General features: G+C 37.4%; 1 protein-coding gene across 4 annotated transcripts in view; it reads right to left on the minus strand.

Annotated features, from left to right (window-relative positions):
- The window catches only part of SESTD1 (SEC14 and spectrin domain containing 1), a 114,931-nt gene that overhangs the window by 77,769 nt on the left and 24,136 nt on the right, over positions 1-13,026 (minus strand). Inside the window, exon 1 of one of the 4 annotated variants that reach the window (XM_070241349.1) lies at positions 2,878-3,044. The exons of the other annotated variants lie outside the window; for them this stretch is intronic. The gene's annotated coding sequence lies outside the window, so the exon portion shown is untranslated. Of the gene's footprint in view, positions 1-2,877; positions 3,045-13,026 lie in introns of those variants that run through there. 4 annotated transcript variants of the gene reach the window in all.

The following is a 13,026-nucleotide window of genomic DNA, read 5'->3' on the forward strand; positions in this document are numbered from 1 at the left end:
TTTTATACTTGAATATTTGTTTGCAATCTGGCCATTCATTTTTGTTCTGTATCAGCCCGGGCGAACATACAATTAGTAGGAAGCATGAGGGAAAAGTGCACATCTTACATTTTTACTCTAAAACCAGCAGCACTTCATGTTTCCATCTCAATACCTTGATCTGACGACTTTGCTATCCGGCTCTACAAGAACCAGACAGCTCAGATTCACGTCTATGGTCCCTTCTCCTGTGACCAGCTTATCAGAGACTGGATTGGAAAGCTTGATAATGACGATGATAATGATTATGAAAATTAACATGTACTAAGTGTTTACTACAAGCCATGTACTGTTCTCAATGATTTATTTGTATTAACATACTTAATCCTCACAATATTTCTATAAGGTAAGTACTATTATTATCCCAATTTTACAGAAGAGTTAACTGGGGCTTAGAGAGGTTAAATGTCGCCCAGCATCTCACAGCTAGTGGGTGGGGAAGTTAGGATTTACACTCAGGCAATCTGTTCCAGCAGTGATGTTCTCACAAGGCACTATCGGCTTACCAACAAAACAGCTCTGAAAATACGCAGTGACATCTGGCCTACTGAACAAGACAGGGCCCTAGACTATATGCAAAATGACAACATGCAGAGTATACACATGTATACAAGCCACTGCCTTGATTCCTGCTTAAGGCACCACCACTTTCACCCACCATTGCTTTTGCATCATCGGTGCAAATAATACCTAAGAATTACTATAAAAATAATTTTGTCCTCACAGACCCCCAGAAATCTAAAAACAAGAGAACTGCCTGATCTAGGCTGTCAATAGGATGCTCTCACAAAAGAATTTCAACCTTGAGAGAGTAATGCAGATACAAGAACAACTTAGTCATAGAAACAGAACAGACTTCCTAACCAGACTCTTCCTACGGTATGAGGACAAATTCTCAACTGCCTTTGGCTCCTTCCTATTTTCTGAGTCTACTTCTCCATCCTTCTCATCAATTCTGTGGGTTATACAACATCCTTCCAATATATCCCTTTTCTGCTTCAGTTGGAGTTGGCTTCTCTTTAGGCAGTGGAGGAACTTGACTGGAATAGGAAGCAAAGCTGCAGTTTAGAGTTTAGGAGATCGTGTCTGCAATCACTTAATGCTGCTTCTTTCTTTTACCTGTTGCCACTTATTCTGAATGAAAATGCCCATCAACACACAGGTTTGAAGCCTTGCCACAATAAAACCCAGTTAGCCAGCACCCAAGAGAAAAGAACATCTGGAACTCCCAGGATCCCTCAAGGCATAAGAAATTAGCACACATGACCCTTGGAGTGATATCTGTGTTGTACAAGCTTTACACATCAGGTTACTGACTTTATGCCAAAAGTGCCAAATTTTTCACCATTGTGTTCTCCACATAAAGCAAAAAAAGGAGATGGCTTCGGTCTCCGGTCTAGACTTACCTTGGCAAACTATGACATCCAGAAGCAATCTTATACTATTCACTGTCTCCTGAGGGACAGATGCTCTATACAAACTTCCCATTACTTTACAGAACCACTTCAGCACAGCAAAACACTAACTTGTTTTTTTTTTTAATCCAACAGCTTTTTTTTTTAAAGAACATCTTGAAGGTGATGAAAAAGTAACTTAAAGTAATGAGAAACATAGGTTTTTGGGTGTGTGGGCCAAGATCAAAAGAAATGACTGGTAAAACATGAAGCAATGAAGAAATGAAAGCTGTAATGTTTACTCTTTATATCTTCCTCCCTTCTAGAGTCTCCTTTCCATCAATCTCTTTCACTGTTGTCATAAAAGAGACGGGTAATAAAAAATAATGATTACTGTACCACTAGTTCCAATTACATCTAGTTTGTCAAAAGTTATTTGTTTTAGGTTTTTCAAGTTGTTAGCATAGCCATAAAAAAACACATTTGCTTATCTCTAGTTATCTTACATATCTCATAGAATAGTTAAAATAATGTACAAAACAAATCTTGCAAAATACAACCATCCATTACCATCACCATAATAAAATGCTAAGTAACACAAAGACCAAGTCATGCTCCTCTCCCATGGGATAGATACAGATCACTGTTTTTGACAAGAAGAAACTTATTCAAACTAAATATATCTAAGTGGATTACATTCTCAAACAAGGAACGAAGCCAACGATGGAGATTTACCTGATATTAATTAATGAAAAGTGGCAGGGAAAATTTACTTTTTAAAAAACCTGCCAAGTAAAGCAGGCTACGAGCAGAAGAATTACACAATTCAAAACATGCTTAACAAAAACATCATATTTCATATATGGTCATTTAAAACGACCTATTTCAAGTCACAATTTATTAAATGTAAAGGAGGTAGAAAGCCAGAGTTTATAGCAGATGCACTGCCTTGGAGACTGGAGAATATAAAGAAAAATGTGCAACCATAACTGCATGTTACCTTCCACCAAAACCAAGAACTACCAAAGTAATTATCATTTCTAGGTACAAAATAAATCCTGCCTAAAACAGAGCCCTTCTACAGTTAGGGATGATCAATTCTGAGGACTAGCAATATGGGGAGGCTAGGTTTCAACTGACATTGTAACCATCTTCTAGTCTGAACATCTTTCTCAAGATCTTACAGAGTCAGAGGACAACTAAGGCAACCAAGTAGTTAAACTGGTATCTAGTCTCCCCAAGAGCAGAGATTAAGTCTTATCTATCTTTGTATTTATTCACTCATCAATTCACTCATTTAACAAAGCCATAAGGAGCCTACTAGATCAAGGCAAGGCTAGGTACTGGACATACCTGGCCTTCAAAAAATATCTGATAAATGAATGGATAGATAAATGAACGAACAAATGAACAAACATACGACACAGTAAAGTAAAACACTTACCTAGGAATCCTAACATTATCACAACTACCTGATGTCAACATCTTGTGGTGCAATCATAGGATCACATGAAGCTTTTCCTTCACAGCAGCTCCTCCCAGCTTCTTTCTACTGGGATAGTCTCCCACAGACCCAGCAGCTACATAAATGGCTGGACGCCGGAGAAAAGCAGGTCCCCGACGGTAGTAAAATGGACATCCATGGGTGCTACTAATGGGCAGCCATTAGAGGGCAGCAGAGGATGTGTTGAGCAGCAGGAAAAGATCATTACAGGCCTTTTAATCAACACGAGGCAAATTACACTTCAGAACATATTGTAATTGATGATATGAGTGGGTGCACTGGAACTCCTCTCTCAGTAAGTATAAATCAACCAGTTTATTTGGAAAATTTAGTTAGATTCTTCAAAGAGCATTTTTAACAACCAGTGAAAACCCATTAGGACAGCCTAAGGCTAACTCAATCATCTCTAATAAGTCTACATCATGTAGACACACAAGGGCAATGAACAAAATCAGAATGCAGGCTCTTTAGCTTTGTATTTCCAGAAGAAATACTATAGCTGTCCTTAAATTCAGGTCAGAAATACCTTCAACTGTTGTTTCGAAGTAAGAGCAATCTTAGAGATTAAAACAAATGAATACATATATAGGTACTCACTACTACATAACTGGGTTCATCACTCTACACATCCATATATTAAATTACACAGAAATGAACATTACTCAACTTCAGAATAATACGTAAGTAAAGCAGATCAACAGTTGAAAATTTATGTAATTTTTTTGTTAGTGCAGATGCTTGCCTATGATTATTAATCTGGTTTTACAACAATATTGGCAGTTCTTAATGAAAGAACAATCCTTTTTGATAGATTTTAAATGAAAATGATAAATAGTTAACTTTTACCACAACACAGATCTATCCCAAACTGTAATTCTTCTAAATGAAATTCAAAGCTAAAGCATCACCACATTATATCATTTTTACAGATGGATCATGACCTAGTTTATTTAGTGAGGGAGGGAGAAAAGAAAGGGAAAGAGAAAGACTTTGACTTTTCTATGAAAATATCAATGATCTACAGACAAGAAACTTCTATATTAAGGAATCCAGGAGGACATTAAAAGTCCTATACTGTATTTAAACTTCAAAAATTCAAAAGTCTAATGGTAATGACAGTCCACCACTTAAAAACCCTTTCAAAAACTACAATATAAGCAACTACCTCTATACCACCCTCCTTCCCTGCCCCTTCTTGGCATGAGCCACAGACATTGATATTTACAAAGTCAGAAGCAGAGGGAAGTCAATTCCTTAAGGACTTCCCCACCCCTCTAGCTATTCTACCAAACCCTTAGCAGCTGCTAACTGCCATTTTTGAAGGTCCAGTTTCAAAAATTCCTTAACTATATGAATTTTTCAACTCTTTGGCTCTTCTTGTCTGTGTTAATTTATTGACAAATCCTCAGGAGTTTGGCAGCTTCTTCACCAAAAGTGGGGTAGCAAAAGGAAAAGGGAATACCGCTTCATAGAAATGAATCAGGCTTATGAAATTCCAGGAAGGTAAAGATATCCTCAGCTGTAGAGTGCCTCATGGCTAGAGCCTCTTCACCTGCTGGCAGAGCTCTCTGAGACCAGCTCTCCACCTGCATGGCTTCTGCAATCTGAGTCTTGCACTGAGCTCCAGGAATCCTGGACCACTTCCTTCTCCAGAGCAATGGATGTGTCACTGAGTTCACCTGACTGCTGAGGTCTCCCTCCTTCACCAGAGGAGGAAGAAGGTCCAGCTATAATAACTTTACAGATTCATGGTCTAATTTCTAGATCTCAAAAGCTCTTCACCTGCTATGTAGGTGTCTTCCGTCCTCCTCTTCATCTCAGAATTTCTCTGGATCATCACCAAACCTCCTCTCTCCTGATTTGTATCCTAGAAAGAAGTGTTCTTCTTCTATCCTTGGCAAAGACACACATGCCTTCCATTGAGCTGATCTCAGACTAAATCCAATATTTTTAGCATCCAATTGTTTATATGTTGGATACCACACATCTATAAAATAATTCTTTTGTTCAAATGAGCTAACACACATATAACATGAATTGTGATTTTGGCACTAAGTTTTTTTATTTATCTAATGTAAATATTTGGTATGTACCACACACCACACTGGAAAAAAAGTAAAAAACAGTATTAAGAAAAAGGCAAAGGGGGCCGGACCCATGGCTGAGTGGTTAAAGTTCCACATGCTCAGCTTCAGTGGCCCAGGTTTGAGGGTTTGGATCCCGGGCATGGACCAACTCCACTCATCAGCCATGCTGTAGAGGCATCCCACATACAAAATAGAGGAAGACTGGCACAGATGTTAGCTCAGGGCTAGTGTTCCTCAAGAAAAAAAAAAAAAAAAAAAAGAGGAGGACTGTCTGCAGAAGTTAGCTAAGGGCAAATCTTCCTCACCAAAAAAAAAAAACAATTAAAAAATATTTAAGTCAACTAAAAAGATGGAAAATTGCTCAAAAAATGGAAATTGTTAGAGTATGCAGAAAGAAGCTAGTGGAACATGTGAGAGAGTTAGTTTCCACGAGACTAAAAGTCCCATTTAAAAAAAAAAAATGTGTATCGTAACGTATTTTTTGAGGTAAAACTTCAAAAACAATACTGAACACACTGCAAATCCTTTAACTTGTTCAGTAACTGAAACGTCACTTCACTATCACACGGGACAAAATAATATAGGACACATGGAAAACTATTTCTAGAATGATCCCTCATAAGAGCAATACTAGCTATCTTTCCCACGCAAAGACCTGCCCAGTGAAGACCTCTCTGCCATGGGATTCTGTTCCAAAGAGCTGTTCCCCTTGAAAGGCAGCTTAGTGCAGTGGTAAAGATCACGGCCTTGGAGCCATGGTGAGACTCCAAGGCGGCCACTTACTAGCTAGGTGATTTGGGCAATTCCTTTAATTTCTTTTACAGGCATAATCACTGAAGCTAACTCACAGGACCGGGGATTAGGTGAGCTAATATATGTCAAGTGTTTAGTATACTCCGGGATGGTAAGCACTCAATACATAGCATCTGTTTTTAGCAGCTAAATTTTCCTTCCTCCACTAATTACTGATTTACTACCACTGATTCTTCACTGAGGCCACGGCCAGAGCATTCCCACTAAGGCCTTCTTGATCCAACATACTAAAATGGTCACAACCTTATTACAAGTAACAACACATCCTGGCATTTTTTAATGTTCCAAAAACAATACTTCATCCTCAAAACAACAATTCTATTAACAGCTCCATTTTTTTCTGATGAGAAAACAGAGGCACACAGAGGTTAGGTAATTTGCCCAAGGTCATGCAGAACTTAAGGGATTTACAAATCACAGACTTGGAACCATGGAGAATACCTACTCCAACTTTTTCAGTTTACTGATAAGGAAACTGTCTTAGTCCATTCCAGCTAACATAACAAAAATACCACAGACTGAAGGCTTACAAACAACAGAAACTTATTTGTCATGGTTCGCTTCGGTCTGCTATAACAAAAACCCCATAGAGTGGGTGGCTTATAAAACTTATTTCTCACAGTTCCAGGGGCTAGGAAGTCCAAGATCAAGGCGCAGGCAGATTCAGTGTCTGTGAGAGCCCACATCCTGGTCCACAGAAGGCATCGTCTACATGTGTGCTTACACTGCAGCAGGGGCAAGGGAGCTCTCCAGGGTCTCTTCGATAAAAGTGCTAATTCTCTCTCAAGGCCCCACCTCCAAATACCATCACATTGGGGATTAGTTTTCAACATATGAATTTGGGGGGGGACACAAACATTCAATCTAGAGCAGAAACTGAGATCTGGAGACGTGGATCTACCCTCCTAAAGCTGCAGAGGCAAGACAGTAACAAGATGAAACTCAGGCTCCTAAAACTCTGCACAGTGTTTCTCTCCACTATATTATGTTGTCAAGTAATAAAATCAAAATTAAAAATACATGAATAGCAGAGAACAATTATTTCATACATGTTAATAATTTTTTCTATATAAATAAATATGCCCCACAAAAACTTATATACAAATGTTCATAGAAGTATTATTTATAACACTCAAGATACGGAAACAACCCAAATGTCCATCAATTTTGAATGGATAAACTAAACCTGGTACGTCCATATAATAGAATACTATTCAGCAATAAAAAGGAATGAAGTATTGATACATAGTACAACATAGATGAACTTCAAAATACAATGCTAAGTGAAAGAAGCCAGGGACAAAAGGTCACGTGTTGTATGATTCCATTTATATGAAATATCCAAAACAGGCAAATTCATAGAGACAGAAGTAGATTAGTGGTTGTCCAGGGCTGGGGTCGGTATGGGGACTGCGCGGTAATGGGCACAAGGATTCTTTTTTGGAGTGAACAGAAATGTAAAGTCAAATGGTGGTGACGGTTCTTTAAATCTACTAAAAATCACTGAATTGTACACTTAAAATGGGTGAATTTTATGGCATGTAAATTTAGCCTCAATAAAGGTGTCAAAAAATAATTTTAAAAATAAACAGAATTGCCCATTTTGTAAATCAGGAAAATCTAGACAAAAATGATGTGCACTTTAAGTACTAAAAAATAAAAACTAAAAATACTAAGCAGCACGTTCAGAAAGTCTGTAAAATGGATTGCACATGCTGAGCAATTTATGCCCCTGACTTTCACTACTTAGAACACACTGCTACGAAAGAACTTCAGCTGCAAAGCCAAATTTCTTTCAAAGCTGTACATTCTGGATGGGCTAAAACAATAAGAAAAAAAGATTCACCAGAGTAAATAGAGGCAAGAAAGGAAAGTATAAGCAATAACGTGGATACTACTTTTATGTTCATAGCTGCCCAAACTATCATTCTAAATAAATCGGTCCTACAAAGGGAACTAACATTTGCTTTTCATTTTTAACCTATAGAGAGATTTATAAATAAAGGTCTTATCTTAGGATATCTCAAAGTTTTCATACCAAGACACAGAGACATCCAAGATTTGATTAAAAATTAAATATTTATTTCTTCAATTAGTATTATGTTTTAAAACAAATCAAGTCTGCCTTTGAAAAAAAGTATAAAATGCGTCTTTCAATTAAAACACTACTGACTTCTGTATTCTCTAAAAATCAAAGGCTTAGAGGATCATTGGACGCAAATCACTTAAAAACGTCCCCTACACTAAGAGGTGAAATCTCAAACTAATTATCTATATATTTCCTTATACGTCCAAATAAGAATAACATCACTGAGAGTGCTCTATGTATAAAGCAGGATCCTAATCACTTCAAGTGCATTATTTCATTTATAATTCACAACAATCCTCCCAGGTTAGAAATTTGTGTCACCGTGTAACAGCTGAGGAAAGTGAGGCTTAGTGAGATGAAGAGAGGTTAACCTGACCAAGGTCATATAGGTCATAAGCAGAAAAACTGCATTTAAACCTAAGGCTGAGTCAACGCCTGCGTTACCTTACTTCTCATGCTCTGGTTCAATGTAGTAAACCTTTATTATAATACGAATAATAAAGGTCTTTAACATCTCTCGAGTGGAACTGTTCATTTTTTTAGATATAAAGACATCAAGGTTATGTTTGTTAAGAAGAGTTCCTTATCTCTTAGTGACATATACTTTAATATTTACAAATGAAATATGCCTGGGACTCGTGTCAATAATGAGGAGGGGAGGATATATGTGGAATCAAATTGACCATATACTGATAACTGTTGAAAGAAGATGATGGGTAAATGTGGTTCATTTTACTATTCTCTCTGCTTTTGTATATTTGAAAATGTCCAGGATAAAATTAAGTCTAAATCTTTAAATATACCAATATCTAAAAGAGGGAGCTAAAATCCTTCAAATTATTTTGCATTTAGCAATATTTTCTTTACTTCAAAATTAAGAGGAGAAAGGAAATAGACTACATCTAATCCTAAAATAGTCAGATGTTCACCACCATTTCTAAGCCTCTTTCTGGAGGAGGATCTGAGTATCTGGTCCCCACGGCAGACTGCTGGGGAGGAGACCAGTGCTGACAACCACAGTGACACAGGATAAAAGGCAGCAGCAGCAGGCAGGGGCCCTGCTTTGGCCGCTTTGTTGGCGCTGGCGAGTCTGTTCCCTGTCTCTTTAGGTGTCAATTTCTCAGCAGTCTCCCTCTCACTCTATCAGTATCACCACATAATACTCTTTTTCAAGTGATTAAATTACTAAGAAAAGCAAAGTTTAGGTCCACAAAGTGCATTCCCTGTGATATGTGGACAGGAGTGGTTGGTCAGAAGACCAGGCGGATCTCTTAGGTGAAGAATCAACTGAGTATCATATTCTTTGACCCAGAAAAGAGAATCCAAAGATTTTGCATGTAACACATATTATCTCTTAGGAACATGTTCCAAATTTAGTAACAATTTATTTTACCTATATAGTCAATAGAGCCAAAAAAGTTATTTCTGAAATCTAAAGCAGGCATTGGCTCAGTCGTTTGAATGTTTCTGTTTGAACAGGACATCGCCTGGCACACAACCAACGCACAATAAATATTCGTTGAATAAACTCCCTTCTTAGGATCCTGCCAGCTTCCTCAGTGAGGTGCCACTCGGCAGAATAATTCGGAAGCAGGAGAAAAAGTAAAGGAAAAACAAGCTTAGATAATTTTTACTTGACAAAGCACTACGAACAGAGCAGGCATTTACTTTGAAAGAATATTAAATTACATAGTTCAAGGACCTTTACTGAAACATCTTGGGACCTGGCCCATGAGGATCATGAATGCAAAGAGGCATTTTTTAAAGCCTTCTTTGTGCTGAGCCAACTCTAACTTTGGCTCTAGAAATGGCTTTTTAACTCTCCTACCTTTACAGCCTTAAGTGAGCCTTCATTATCTGTATTTCAACACTTGGAAAAAGTCACTTTTTAACACGAGCGTTTTTCTGTTTCCTGAAATTAAATCTCCATTTTTATTCCAGTATTCACCATCACCTGCTCCTCCACCTCACTTTCTCACTTCACCATCTACAAATATTTTCCAGCCCCAAGACCTTTCCTGCCATACTTAGATGGCTCCTGACTCTAGCACACACATCTCACTCGGCAGATTATCTGATCTTTAGAATCCACAAGAGAACCACAGGGGAAACTCTGGGATTCCTCTGGACAGCCAAAAGTAAGTTTTTGCTGGCAAGTATTTCTAATAATTGAGGCAATATCATTTCTGCCATCAACTAATACTATATTCTAGAAGTGAGACTGTGGCAACCGCGATTAGAAAAAATATTTTTTGTAGGAATACGCAACACACAAAATCAAATTTCTTAAAATGAGAAACTATGGTAATTGTTTACTTTAGAAGAAAATGATTTAAGTTTAAAAGGGCTTTCTTAAAATGGCCACTGCTTCCAGTACGTAATACCAGTTACGCAGGAGGCACCGAAGCAGCACCTCCCGTTTGTAATGACTTCTGCACTGCTTGTGGAGCCCCTGGAAACAAGCAGAGGCAGCAGGGGGTCACGATTAAGACTAGAACTAGACTGACCTGGGGCCAAATCCTAATTCTGCCCCTTATTAGCTGTGTGACCTTAAGCAAGTTGCTGTACCTCTCACCCTGGTTTCAGCACCTTCAGAGGGCCCAGCTGCCTTTCTGTGGAGGGTGATACGGCAGAATTCTTTCATTAATCCCTTTTAGCTCAAGCTGATTGCAATGGCTTCAGTGCTTAAAATTAAAGAGACTAGAGCTAAGATGATCATGTTTTCTGACCCCCTTCCCTATGGACCCTCCCCATCCCAGGAATCTACTGGCATCTATCGACCACTGAGGCAAACGGAGAGATACACAATCCTTTCCCCAACAAGAGGCAATAAAGACATCCAACAAACAAACTACTTTGCTACAGTGACAGAGGAGTGTACTCTAGAATTAGTATTCTCATAAGACCCCTAAAACATCAGCCCTGCTCCCAGAAATGTAGAGGCATAAGCAATCTTCATCTATATAAAACTACTAGAAAAAATGAAAGCAGAACAATTAAGCTGATGAAAAGTATCCCTCAAAAACAACAGCAAAGCAGAAAACTTTAATAAACATTCCAAACTGAATTGTATCGCTTGAAGCAAGCATTTGGGATAAGAAAAAAACACCTTGGATCAGAAATTTAAAACCTAAAAACAGAACTGACAAAAGCAAAAAAGAAAGAGGAAGAAGTGACTGAACTCAGGTAATAAATAAAATAAAAAGATAAAATCATCAGAATTGAAGACTAAATCACAAGGTGCTCATGAAAAAACTCAAATAAAAACTTAATAAAAGGTATTGAAGAAAACAGTCAAAGAACCAAGAGAATGGCAATGAGATAATGAAGTAAAAATATGCAGAGAGAAAGTTTTTGAAATGGAAGATAGACAAAAAAGATATGGATAACTGGAGTCCCTGAAAAACAAAACAAAACAAACACTGGAATAGAACTACCATTTAAAACTATAATCCAAAAAACCTTTTCAGAAACAAAAGACCCAAGCCTACATATTAAAAGGATCCATGAGGTAACAGCAAAAATTGACCTGCTACAATAAACTTTAATACATATCTCAGTAAAACTATCAGTTTAAAAATAAGAGAGACAATAAAACCAGGAATTCCAAGCAAAAGGATCAAATAACTTAGAGGGGCAAGAAAATTAACACTGGCATCAGACTTCACAAAAACAACATATAAAGCAAGGCCAGATGGCAAACAAGGAAAGAAAGCATAACCAAGGATTTTATTTCTGACCAAGCTGTCCTTGCAGTATCAAGGCTATAGAAAACAACGCCAACAACAAAAATACGCAAGAACTCAGGGAAAACTGCCATGAACTCTTCTTAAGAAATTACTAAAAACTGAGCTATATATAATAATCGGTAGGTGTCTGGGAAACTTCAGCAAAGGATTATGGTAAAGATTTAATATATTTAATTGTAGAACTAAGAGCAAACAGTTGCAGTTAAGATTTGAAGATAAAGTAGATACAATGCAACTAAAAACATGGGAGAAAGAGAAAAAGAAGAATGTAGAATAAACTCATTGATTGTTGAAATAGCAATAGGTGAGAATCAAAGCACACCATTAAAAACTAAAATAAAGGATAGCAGAAAGTTAAATAAGAAAACAAGAAACTGAAGACATTTAAAAAAGGTGTAAGTACACACACAGCTACTACAATAGTAACAAAAAACAACAAATACAAAACATCCAAAGAAATTTTTTCAAATGAAGTGCAAATAAAGCACATCATAAAGAAAGAAAGAAAAATATAACATAATGCACACACCACACATACTATAAAATAATATGACAGAATTGAAATGAAACTCAACAGTCATTAAAAGAAAGTGATTTTTAATACAGCTCATAAAAAAGACTCATGAGCACAACCGCCTGGATCTCAGTCACTAACAACAATGGAGGCTCCTTGAAAAACTGGCAGATTCAAAGGCTGGGCAGGGAAAGTACGAGCTGACTCTGGAACATCTTGTTGCCAGAATAGAAGGAACTCCTCAAAGATTTATGGGGACGTGTCAACACAACACAGACTGATTCAGCTGAGAATTACTATTGTATGTTAAAACTAGTGAGAAAAATTTTTTATGAGAAATAGGATATTTATAGAGTCTCAAATTATCTCCCCAAAAGATAGTTACTAACTAAAAAGAAAAAACAGAAATTTTACAGTGGGGAGGGAACCTGGAGGCCACCGCCATAGCCAAGTGGTAAGAATTTACCCCACCTGTCATGGAGCAACAACAGCGAGGGCCTCCAGCTTCAACACACTGATACATGTCCACAGCATTCTAGCCAAAAACCCATAACCTGAATCTAAGCAGCAGGAAACAAACGTCAGACAAATCCAAATGGTGAAATATTTCTACAAAATAACTGACCCGTATTCTTCAAAAATGTTGCATCATGAAACACAAAGAAAGACCAATGAAGTGTCCAGATTAAAGGAGATTAAAGAGGTATGACAATTAAAAGTAACATATGATCCTAGACTGGACCCTATACCAGAAAAAAAAACTTTCTCCTCTATTTAAATGGATATTAGGAAACTTAGCAAAATCTGAATAAAGCCAATAGAGTCCTATATCAATAT

This window comes from Equus caballus, chromosome 18 (genome assembly GCF_041296265.1).
Source record: "Equus caballus isolate H_3958 breed thoroughbred chromosome 18, TB-T2T, whole genome shotgun sequence".
NCBI classification, from domain to species: Eukaryota; Metazoa; Chordata; class Mammalia; order Perissodactyla; family Equidae; genus Equus; species Equus caballus.